Source organism: Gossypium hirsutum, chromosome A11, assembly GCF_007990345.1.
Source record: "Gossypium hirsutum isolate 1008001.06 chromosome A11, Gossypium_hirsutum_v2.1, whole genome shotgun sequence".
NCBI lineage: Eukaryota > Viridiplantae > Streptophyta > Magnoliopsida > Malvales > Malvaceae > Gossypium > Gossypium hirsutum.
The window spans coordinates 108,225,774-108,235,671 of record NC_053434.1 but is presented as its reverse complement, the minus strand read 5'-3'; the positions used below and the strand labels follow the sequence as shown (position 1 = coordinate 108,235,671).

The window sequence follows — 9,898 nt, the reverse complement described above, 5'->3', positions numbered from 1 at the left end:
CTAAGTTTCTATTAAATTTTCGTTTATGTGTAGAAATATGGTTTCTATGTTTGTTTCACTTGAATTCTCTGCTAAGTGATTGTTGATATCTTTTCTTTAGGCGAGAATACTGAGGGAAGTAATCCTCCTCGCATTGTTTCGAGATAGTTCTGTCGAGTTGTCTGTAAGCATTAGTCTTGTTGGATCCTCCTCGCATTGTTTCGAGATAGTTCTGTCGAGTTGTCTGTAAGCATTAGTCTTGTTGGAAGTTCACATCAAAGTTTTGACATAAGTGGTTGAGTATTAAATTATGTGATTTTTGTCATTTTAGCTGTTTGATTCATTATTGAATATTCGTTTAGGTCTCAAGAGTACTCTACCTTGATCCTACTTCGAAACTACTTCAGGTGCGTATTGAAAAGCTGAACTTCTACGAATTTTGGACGCCAGAAAACATAGCTGTCGATGCCACACGGCCATGCGCCAGGTCGTGTGGTAGACCATGTGAAACACATAGCCGTGTGTTAGGCTGTGTGGCAGATCGTGTAACCCACTATTCATAAATTAGAGACACACAGACGTGTTTCCAAGTCCTGTAACTCACTGATTCACGACTTAGAGACACACAAGCCAGAGACGCAAGCGAGTGTCCAGGCTGTGTGACCCACTGTTTGTGTGATAGGACCACAGCGCAGATGAAACGGACGTGTGTCAGGCAGTGTAGAGCCACACGGGCCAGCTATCCAAGTCTTGTGGAACCACATGGGCGTGTAGATCAGGAATTGAACTTCACCCTTAGGCTGCGTTCGTCATTTAAAATGAATGTTGGTCTTCCGTAGGGTCTGTATGAACTAAAATAGATTGTAAAAACTGTTATTCTGTGATATGAGGCTAAAGATTTAATATCAGTATACGTGTTGAATCTAACAATCATTAATAACTTTGATGTATTCTATCTAAGTATAAACTGTATATGAATGATCGTATAAGCATCTTTATCAACTGGCATTTGAAATTTGCATCTGCATTGGGTGGGAATTGTGTAAATGAGGAAGTATTTTGTTCTGAATCAGTGGCTAAGCCAACGATATCCGTAATTTGATCTAGCAGCTAGTTTGCAGTTATAAAAAATTGTCATACTGACACTATGTGGTGTGTAGGTCTGGATGAGTATTAAATACTCAATTTGGTGTATTGGGTTGGTCGGAGATGGTGTGTAACGGATGAGGGTAGGAAATTTCATCTGTTAGATCTGTTCTATGTCTGGGAATAAGTTGACTTGTTATCTGACTGATCTGTTCTAATCTATTGAATTAAACAGATTATCTTCTGTATCTGATTTCAAATCTGAATTTGGGACCTTATTGGTTTAACTTTAACTCTATTTGAATATATAATTGTTTCCTTATTGAGTTATTAATTCAAATTTTTTTTGCTGACTGAATTACAGCTAACCCACAGATTTGATCGAGTCAGTGGATCGGGAGCTCGGTCACACTTTTTATCAATTATTATAATTATTAGTTTAATTTCAATAGTTTCTAGATACTTGACTTTCTAAATGATAATTTCCAAAGTAAATGTTATGTTTATTTGAATTCCTTTAGTTTGGAAGACTTTGAAAGAAAGTTCTAAAAATTATGTTTTGAGAAATATTTGATGTGGCTCTCCAAACTTGGTCTTGTCCTCTAGGCCGAGTATGGGGTGTTAAATATACTTTCATTATAAAGTTTATCTATAAAATATTTATTTCTCTTGAAAATTCTTTAGGAACTTCAATGATATTTGATACATTAATATCAACAATAATAATAACTTATATGTATAAATATATTAAGTAATAAAAACATCGTGAACAAACTCATATTGCTCAAATAGTTAGACATAAAATATGTTCTAAAATAGTTAGACATACAATAAATAATAATTAATACAAATTTAAACATGCAATTAGAAAGATGAATAAAATTTCTTATAAAAAATAAAATCTATTCAAAATACGCGAAAAGTTTTTCTTCTCTTTGCTATTAACAAGTCATGGCTAAAAGTTACCAATTGTAATTAGTTTATATCTAACCAATAACTGAAACATGTGAAAAAACTAATGCTCCAACCAAATGTAGCATTAGTAATATTATTAAAACAAGTAGATATATTTAGATAAGCCTAATGGACTTAAAAGGGTCCAAAATTATGTAAATCTTAAGAAAGATAAGCCAAAATCATATTTAGCACCATTACTCCATGAACATGAAAAACACTACCCCATGTGGCTAAATCACATGGTATCCGATGATATATCTCACCATGCTGACAACGTCAGCGAGAGTCCAATCCACTTCATGAACATCACCATTAAAAATACTATAATCAGCAACATTACCATGATGAAGGGAAGAGGAAATGAAAGTGAAAAAGTGGAAAGAAAATAAAATTTGAAGGTGCTTGATAGGGAAGTAAATTGATAGAAAAGAAAATATAAGAAATGATCATTTCTCATCTTAATGCATAATAATTTTTTTTTTTTTTTTGGAAATAATGTCTGGATATTTATTCATAAAAAGGCCCAAAAACTAACCCAACAAACAACCAAAAAATAAATCAAAACAGAAAAACCCAAAGAACAAACCTAAAGCAGACAAAACAAAACGAAACCAAAATAAAAAAGCCGAAAACAAATATCCAGCTTGAAACGATAGGGAAGCTCTAGAGACTTCTGCATCCTAGCTGTTCTCCACTTAATTAACCCCACTCTTAAAAACAACAAAACCACATGGGAAACTGCATCTGCTTCATAATTATCCTCCATCAATTTCCATCAGAAAACAGTTCCTTTCCACCAAACCTTCTTGAATACATCGACTTTCAGACAATTCAAAACCACTTCCATCCTTAAATTCACCTCTCCGACCGCTTGTCTCCCTCATGGATTTCATCCAACTTCAATCATCAGCCATCACTTCCTCTACGCCAGAAGGAACCATATGCATCAAATAAGTTGTCTCCCTTTTCTTGATTCCTCCTGAAGCTATGACATGAGCAACCTTGTTAGATTCCCTATGGATAAATCGAAATATACAATACTTGAAACCTAAACTTAGTTACTTAGAGTGTTTTATGTACGTTGCAATATCAGATCTGTCTTCTTTCTCCTCTTACAGTTTGCGAATCACTGGCTGAGAATCACCTTCAATTTCAACTTCCCTCAGCCTGAGATGTAACCCGAGATTGAGTACCTAAAGACACGCCATCACTTCAGCTGCAAAAACAGATAGTATATTCACATGCATAACTGTTCTCGAACAAATAACATCTGCTTTTTTCATTTCAAACCACTAACCCAGAACATGACTCGTTCCTTTGTCTATTGAAAGCTACATCAAAATTTATTTCTACCCTCAGCCCTAACAGAGCAACCCATCTGTCCGTATGAATCCTTCTTTCTAGTAAGTGCATATTCAACCCATCTAGTTCCTTTAGATAGTTGATCACAAAACCTGCAATTTGAAAACCCGGTTTCATCTCACCTTCATGTATGAATTTTGTTTCTGGATGACCAAATCACCCACAATGCACATGCTATCATCTTGCACTTAGCCATGGAATGAGAATCAAAAATGTTTTTTATCCAATCTTCGAAGTCAGTATTTGCATCTGAAATAGGCCAGATGATATTTAACTTCTCCCATGTTTCCTTTGCTGTAGGACACTCTCTAAACAAGTGCTCTCTCGTTTTCGCTCCTGTTTGACATCTTCGGCAAGAGGTAGAGCCCATCATTCTTTGATAGTGAATATTACTATAAGTAGGAAAATAGTTACATGAAAACCTCCAATTTGTAAATTTGATTTTAAGGGGTAGATCTAAATTCTACAATTTCTTGTAAAATTGTTTGTAATTAGACTGTACTTGATTCTGACCGTTATGTAAAAGATATTTGTGCCCACCACAAACCGAACACTCCCCGGTCGGCTCACCACGCCAGATGATATGGTCCTCATACGAAATTATGGACAAAGGAATACATAAAATCCTCTCTGCATCCTTCTCCGTAAAGGTATTACAAATCAACTCAGCTTTCTATTTTCTTGTATTGGCATCAATCAAATCTGCAACTTATCATTTCTAGGAACCCAAGCATCTCCTCAGATAAAGACTTGTTTTCCATCACCAATCCTCCAGCCCAAACCTTTCAAAAGGAGCCCTTTTGCAGCCTATAAACTCTGCCAAGTAAAAGAAGGTAAATTTCCCATCTTGGAATTTAAAATATCGGAATCTTTATAATATTTGGCCTTCAAAGTACGTGCTAGTAAAGAATTAGGATTTCGTAACAAATGCCAACCCTGTTTGGCCAATAAAGCGATATTAAAAAGATTCAAATTACGAAAACCCATACCACCCTTTTCTTTAAGCGCACATAAAGACTTCCAATCACACTAGTGCATACCTTTCTTTCCTTGGCTTTCCTTTTCACCAAAAGGACCCTATTATGTTTTCCATTTCCATACAAAAAGATTTTGGAAAAAAAATAAGACATTGTATATGTAGGAATTACTTGCAAAATAGCCTTGATAAATACCTCTCTGCCTCCTTGTGAGATATGCCTTATTCTCTAGCTGTTAATCTTCTGCTTCAATCTATCTTTCAAACTTTGAGAGGCCATTTTCCTTTTTTGACCTACCATACTTGGTAATCCTAAGTATTTCTCTGGATCAGTCGAACATCGAACATTAAGAACTTGAAAAGCCAAGTTCTTATCCTGATCATTCACATTCGAACTGAAAAAAGCTTTGGATTTTTCAAAATTTACACATTTCCCCTTGAGCAAGGCTCATATTCACTTAAGATATCTTTAAGCACATTAATCCCTCTATTCAAAACCTTTCCAAACAGTATACAATCATCTGCAAACATGAGGTGGGTGATTGGTGGGGAAGATCTACATACCTTAGCACCACAAATTTTTCTTTCTTGACTTACTAGTCTCATCAACGTAGAAAGCCATTCTTCACATATCAGAAATAGGTAAGGGCTTAATGGATCCTCTTGACGCAGTCCTCTCGATGACTTGAAACTTGAGCCTTCGTCGCCATTAAGTAAAATTGAATATTGAACAAAATTAATACATTAGAGAATAAAATCAATGAACAGATTTGCAAAACCCATTTTTGACATCATACCTTTAAGGAAAGGCCACTCCACTCTATCATAGGCCTTGCTCATATCGAGTTTTAGAGCCATAAATCCTCTTTGCCCTGATCTTTTATTCTTAAAAGAATGAAGTATCTCATACTCCAGCAACACATTGTCAGTAATGAGTCTGTCCGGTACAAAGTTACTTTGAGAGTCATAGATACAATCATCCAGAACCTTTTGTAAACGATTGGCAACAGTCTTGGCTATAATTTTATAGATAACAATACACAGACTAATAGGGTAAAAAAATTTTAGATTAATAGGATTAGCAGTTTTTGGAATTAACACCAATTGAGTTCTGTTAATTTCTTCCATAGATTTACCATGATTCAGAATATCCAAACAAAAAGCACAAGTATCTTTACCAATAATTTGCCAATACTTTTGGTAAAATACTACCGAAAAACCATCAGAACCTGAAGCTTTTACAGGCCCCATTCTTTTTTGCACCTCAACAACTTCTTCATTTGTGTAAGTAGCCATCAAACTTTGATTCATACTGTCAAAAATACATAAATGAACCCCCGAGAGTATATGCTCCAAGTTTCTAATTCCTTTAGAAGCAAATAGGTCTGAAAAATAGTTACGAGCAATATTCCCAATCTCCATACCATCCGTAGCTAGAGAACTATTGTTTTTTTATAATCCTTGAATCCGACTAATACGTCGTCTCTGAGAAGCATATTTATAGAAGAATGAAGTATTCTTATCACCCATTTTCAGCCAATTCACTCTTGCTCATTGTTCCCAATATCTCACCTCTTTATCCATCTCCTTGTTCAGGTGTAGTTTGACCTCAACAAGCTCAGCCAAATTCTCCTCCGATCTCTCATCACTATTCAATTCTTCAAGTCTCCTAGTTAATCGTTTCACATCTCATCCTCTTTTGTACTCAATCTTACCCGCCCAATACTTCAACCCATTAGCAAGAGTTGATATATGATTTAGAAAGGAACCCGAGCTACCTTCCCACAATTTCCTAATCTATTCCTTACACGACTCCTCTAAAGCCCACCAAGCTTCAAAATGAAACCTTATAGGTTTTTTGCCCATCCCTTCAGCCATCGTCTCAATAAGCAAAGGATAATGATTTAAGAAAAAGTGTGAAAGATGCCGCAAAGAGTAAGTTGGGAAAAGTTGTAACCAAGCATTTGTAGCAACTCTTCTATCAATTCTTTCTCTAATGTTTCTTTCCATTATTTGACCTCTCTCCCAAGTAAACCACGTTCTAGAAAAACCTATGTCTTCCAATTGACAATCCTCTAATGGTCGACGAAAATCCTCCATTCTAGTCTCATCCCTTACAATCCTCCCTGTTTTTCATGAGCAAAAAGAATATCATTGAAGTCACCACCAACCAGCCATGGTAGCTAATTATTTCTCCCCAATCGTCGAAATAAATCTCATATCTCTGGTTCATTCCTTACATCCAATGCCCCATAAAAACCCGTAAACCTTCATCGTGGATTTCCTTCATCTTCTGGAATTTCAACATCAATATGATTCTTTGAAAGACTTTTCAAAGTGACTAAATGTCCCCCATTCCACCCTATACTTAAACCCCCTTGTGAACCTTCAGTAGGAACGTCAACACCATTAAAAAATCCACAACGCCTTTTAACAATCTCCATTCTATTAGCATTCAATTTAGTCTCCATAAAGAAGACAATTTGGGGATGATAAATTTTCAGCATATGCTGAAGTCTTCCTACTGTTTACAGACTCCCCAATCCATGAACATTCCAGCAAAAAATATTTATTTTTTCTGGACGGCATGTCTATTGGTAGCTGTCGATATCTATTTAAGATGAGTTGAATTCCCACCAATAACCTCCAACGAATCCTGAATAGTAGAAACATTAGAGATCAAAGAATCAAACCTCTGTTGTTTTTTACCTTCCTCATTGATGATTGGATCATCTTCTAATTCACATTCCATATATGACAAATCCAATCCATTAGTAGGGCCCATCTCACTTGGAACTTTTCTTAATTCATAACCATTCAGAGAAGTCCCCAACAGTTGACTTTTATTAGACACCAGATCCTTCCTATCATTATGACCTGATTCCTTTCATTGTTGGACACTATTCAAAATATCTGAAAATTTGGAACCTTTCAAATTAATTCCAATGATAGGATTAATGTTTTCCCATGATCCGTGCCCTTGATTTTGTTTTGAATTTTGGTCAGATGCTGCTTGGACCGTAACTTTCCAAAAAAATTACTCTCTCCATTTTCCTTCAGCCAGATACTGTTAGCAGTGGTGGCCTTCCTTGCCTGAGCCCTCAACGTCAAATCCCAGCCTATCTTCACTTCCTGAATTCCATATTGTAACCTCTTCGAGCAAAAATTATCACCATGACCAAGGCAGCCACATAGGAAACAAAAAAAAGTTAAATTTTCATACTTGAATTTTGCATAAGTAAACTTTGAATCAGAAATCATAACTTTCTTTCTTCTTTTCAGAGGTTTTCGAACATCAATTTGGACACAAATACGTAGATAATTCTTGTAACCATTGGTTAACTGCTTCATATCATATTCTAGATATTTGCCAATGAAATTTCCAAATTGCACCGCCATTGAATCTCTAAAAAACCTTGGTGGCAGGTCGTGAACCTGGACCCACCAATCTGAGCACACCAATGGAATAAACATCGGATATTCATTTTCCTGAACCCTATGAAAAATCAATAGATGATTATTGAAAGTCCAAGGAGCGCCTGTAATAACCCGGGAGATATCTAACTCATTAAAGAATTTGAAAAGAAAACGTTTTTCACCCAGATCCTATATTTGCACACCCTCCAAGGGGTGCCAGATATTAGCCATTTTATTCCTCATGGCTGGAAAATGCACCACACTAGTAGTAAAAAACATCCCACCAAGCAAAAGCCATACGCAACACTTTGTTCTTCTACCTCATCTTACATAAAAAAAAGCCTCTTCTTCACCATCCTCCAAACTCAGATCCGCAATACCACGTTCCATCACTTTCCACAACAAAGACAAATATCTTCCCACTAGACAGAATAAACAAGTACCAGTAGCAAGGCAACAAAAAGAAAGTCAAAGATGAAAAAAGATAAAATAAAAAATCGTGCCAATCGGCAGACAGAGATGTGCCAGACGACAGACTGGATTTTAAAAATATTGGATTAACAATTTACAAGTCTTAGATATTAATGCATAATAGTTAATCCTTCCAATTTTGAATAATGAAGGGAGAGAAAATGAGAGACATGTACACATTAATTCAAAATTATGCATTTTTCAAATGTTTTATTTTTCTTCTTTTCACTTTTCAACTTTATCAAGCAATGGTTTTTCTTTCCATTTTTTTCATCTCTCCTACCAAGCACACTTGTGAAAAGAAAAAGTACATTTTCCATCTTTCTATCCCTTCAATTTTTTATTTTTCCAATTCTCTTTTCATCCTTTGCTTGGTAGAGTTAGAAAATGGAAGGAAATAAAATAAAACATTTTAAAAATGCATAATTTTTAACTTACACATTTCTCTCATTTTCTTTCTTCTTTATCATTCCAATTTTAGAAGGATTAGTTTTTATGTATTAGGATGGAAAATGATCACCGCTTATATTTTATTTCCTCTCACTTTTCTTTCCAACCAAGTATACTCAATTTATTTTCTTTCCACTTTTCTACTCCCTTCTCCATCCATCCATTATGTTTTCTTATTCACTAGTTGGGGTCTGAACTTGGTAATTATTCACACATTGAGGTTTAAACTTTTTTTTAAGTCTAAGTTAATCTTTGAACTTGACAACTATTCTCACGTTAGGGCCTGAACTTTTTTTGTCTAAGTTAATTCTTGAATTTGACATTTATACCTATGTTGGGGGCCTGAATTAAGCAATTTCTCGCATATTGGGGCTTGAACATTTTTTTTGTTCCAAGTTAATCCCTAAACTTCGCAATTGTTCTAACATTAGGGCATAAACTTTTTTTAAGGAAATATTAGGGACTAACTTGAATAAAAAAAAGTTCAGGCTCTAATGTAGGAACAATTACTAAGTTCAAGACCTAAATTGGAATAAAAGAGTTTAGGTTCCAATGTGAGAACAACTGACAAATTCAAAGAGTAACTTAAACAAAAAAAGTTCAAGCCTCAATGCATGAACAATTATGAAGTTCAATGACTAGCTTAGACAAAAAAAATTCAAACCCCAATATAACATTTTCCAAGTTTAGGTTGTATTAACCTTTTTCTCATTTCATTGGTGTTTTATTGTGGGTATTCTTACATTAGTTTGTTGATTTTTCCCCTGCGCAGATTGGATTTTTACGTTAGATTTTAGATTGGACTGATTGTTGCTTCGATAACAACAATGACAATGAAAAGAGGCAACGGTAATTTATAGTTTAGAGGAAAATTAGATTTTTTAGGTTTTAAGAAAGAAAAAAAAATAAGGGTTTTTTTTATAATCAAAAGCAATGTTGGGGTTAATTTATTTAAAATCATAATTGTGTTACCAAAAAAATCATAATCGAATTTATTTAAAATCTTTCACTAATTTTAAAATTATTCTTTTATTCTTTTTGTTATCAATTTAATATAAGTTAATGAAATTGGACAAAAGAAACACAATTAATTAGGTGACTAGCTTGTAATTATTTTTTTTATAATTGGGTGGAAAAATAAAAGTTAGGGTCTGTTTGATTGGCAGTAAAATATTTTCCGTAAAATGATTTCTGGAAAAT

At 34.6% G+C, this 9,898-nt stretch overlaps 1 long non-coding RNA gene across 2 annotated transcripts; it reads left to right on the top strand.

Moving 5' to 3' along the window:
* Positions 1–2,516: 2,516 nt before the first annotated feature.
* On the top strand, positions 2,517–9,722 carry LOC107889185 (uncharacterized). Of its 2 annotated transcripts, none has more exons than XR_001681675.2 (4): positions 2,517–3,425; positions 3,685–4,034; positions 4,107–4,217; positions 9,471–9,722. It is a non-coding gene; the product is annotated as an uncharacterized lncRNA (long non-coding RNA). The 2 variants fall into 2 exon arrangements; XR_005905007.1 differs by having other exon boundaries at positions 7,367–9,722.
* Positions 9,723–9,898: the final 176 nt, after the last annotated feature.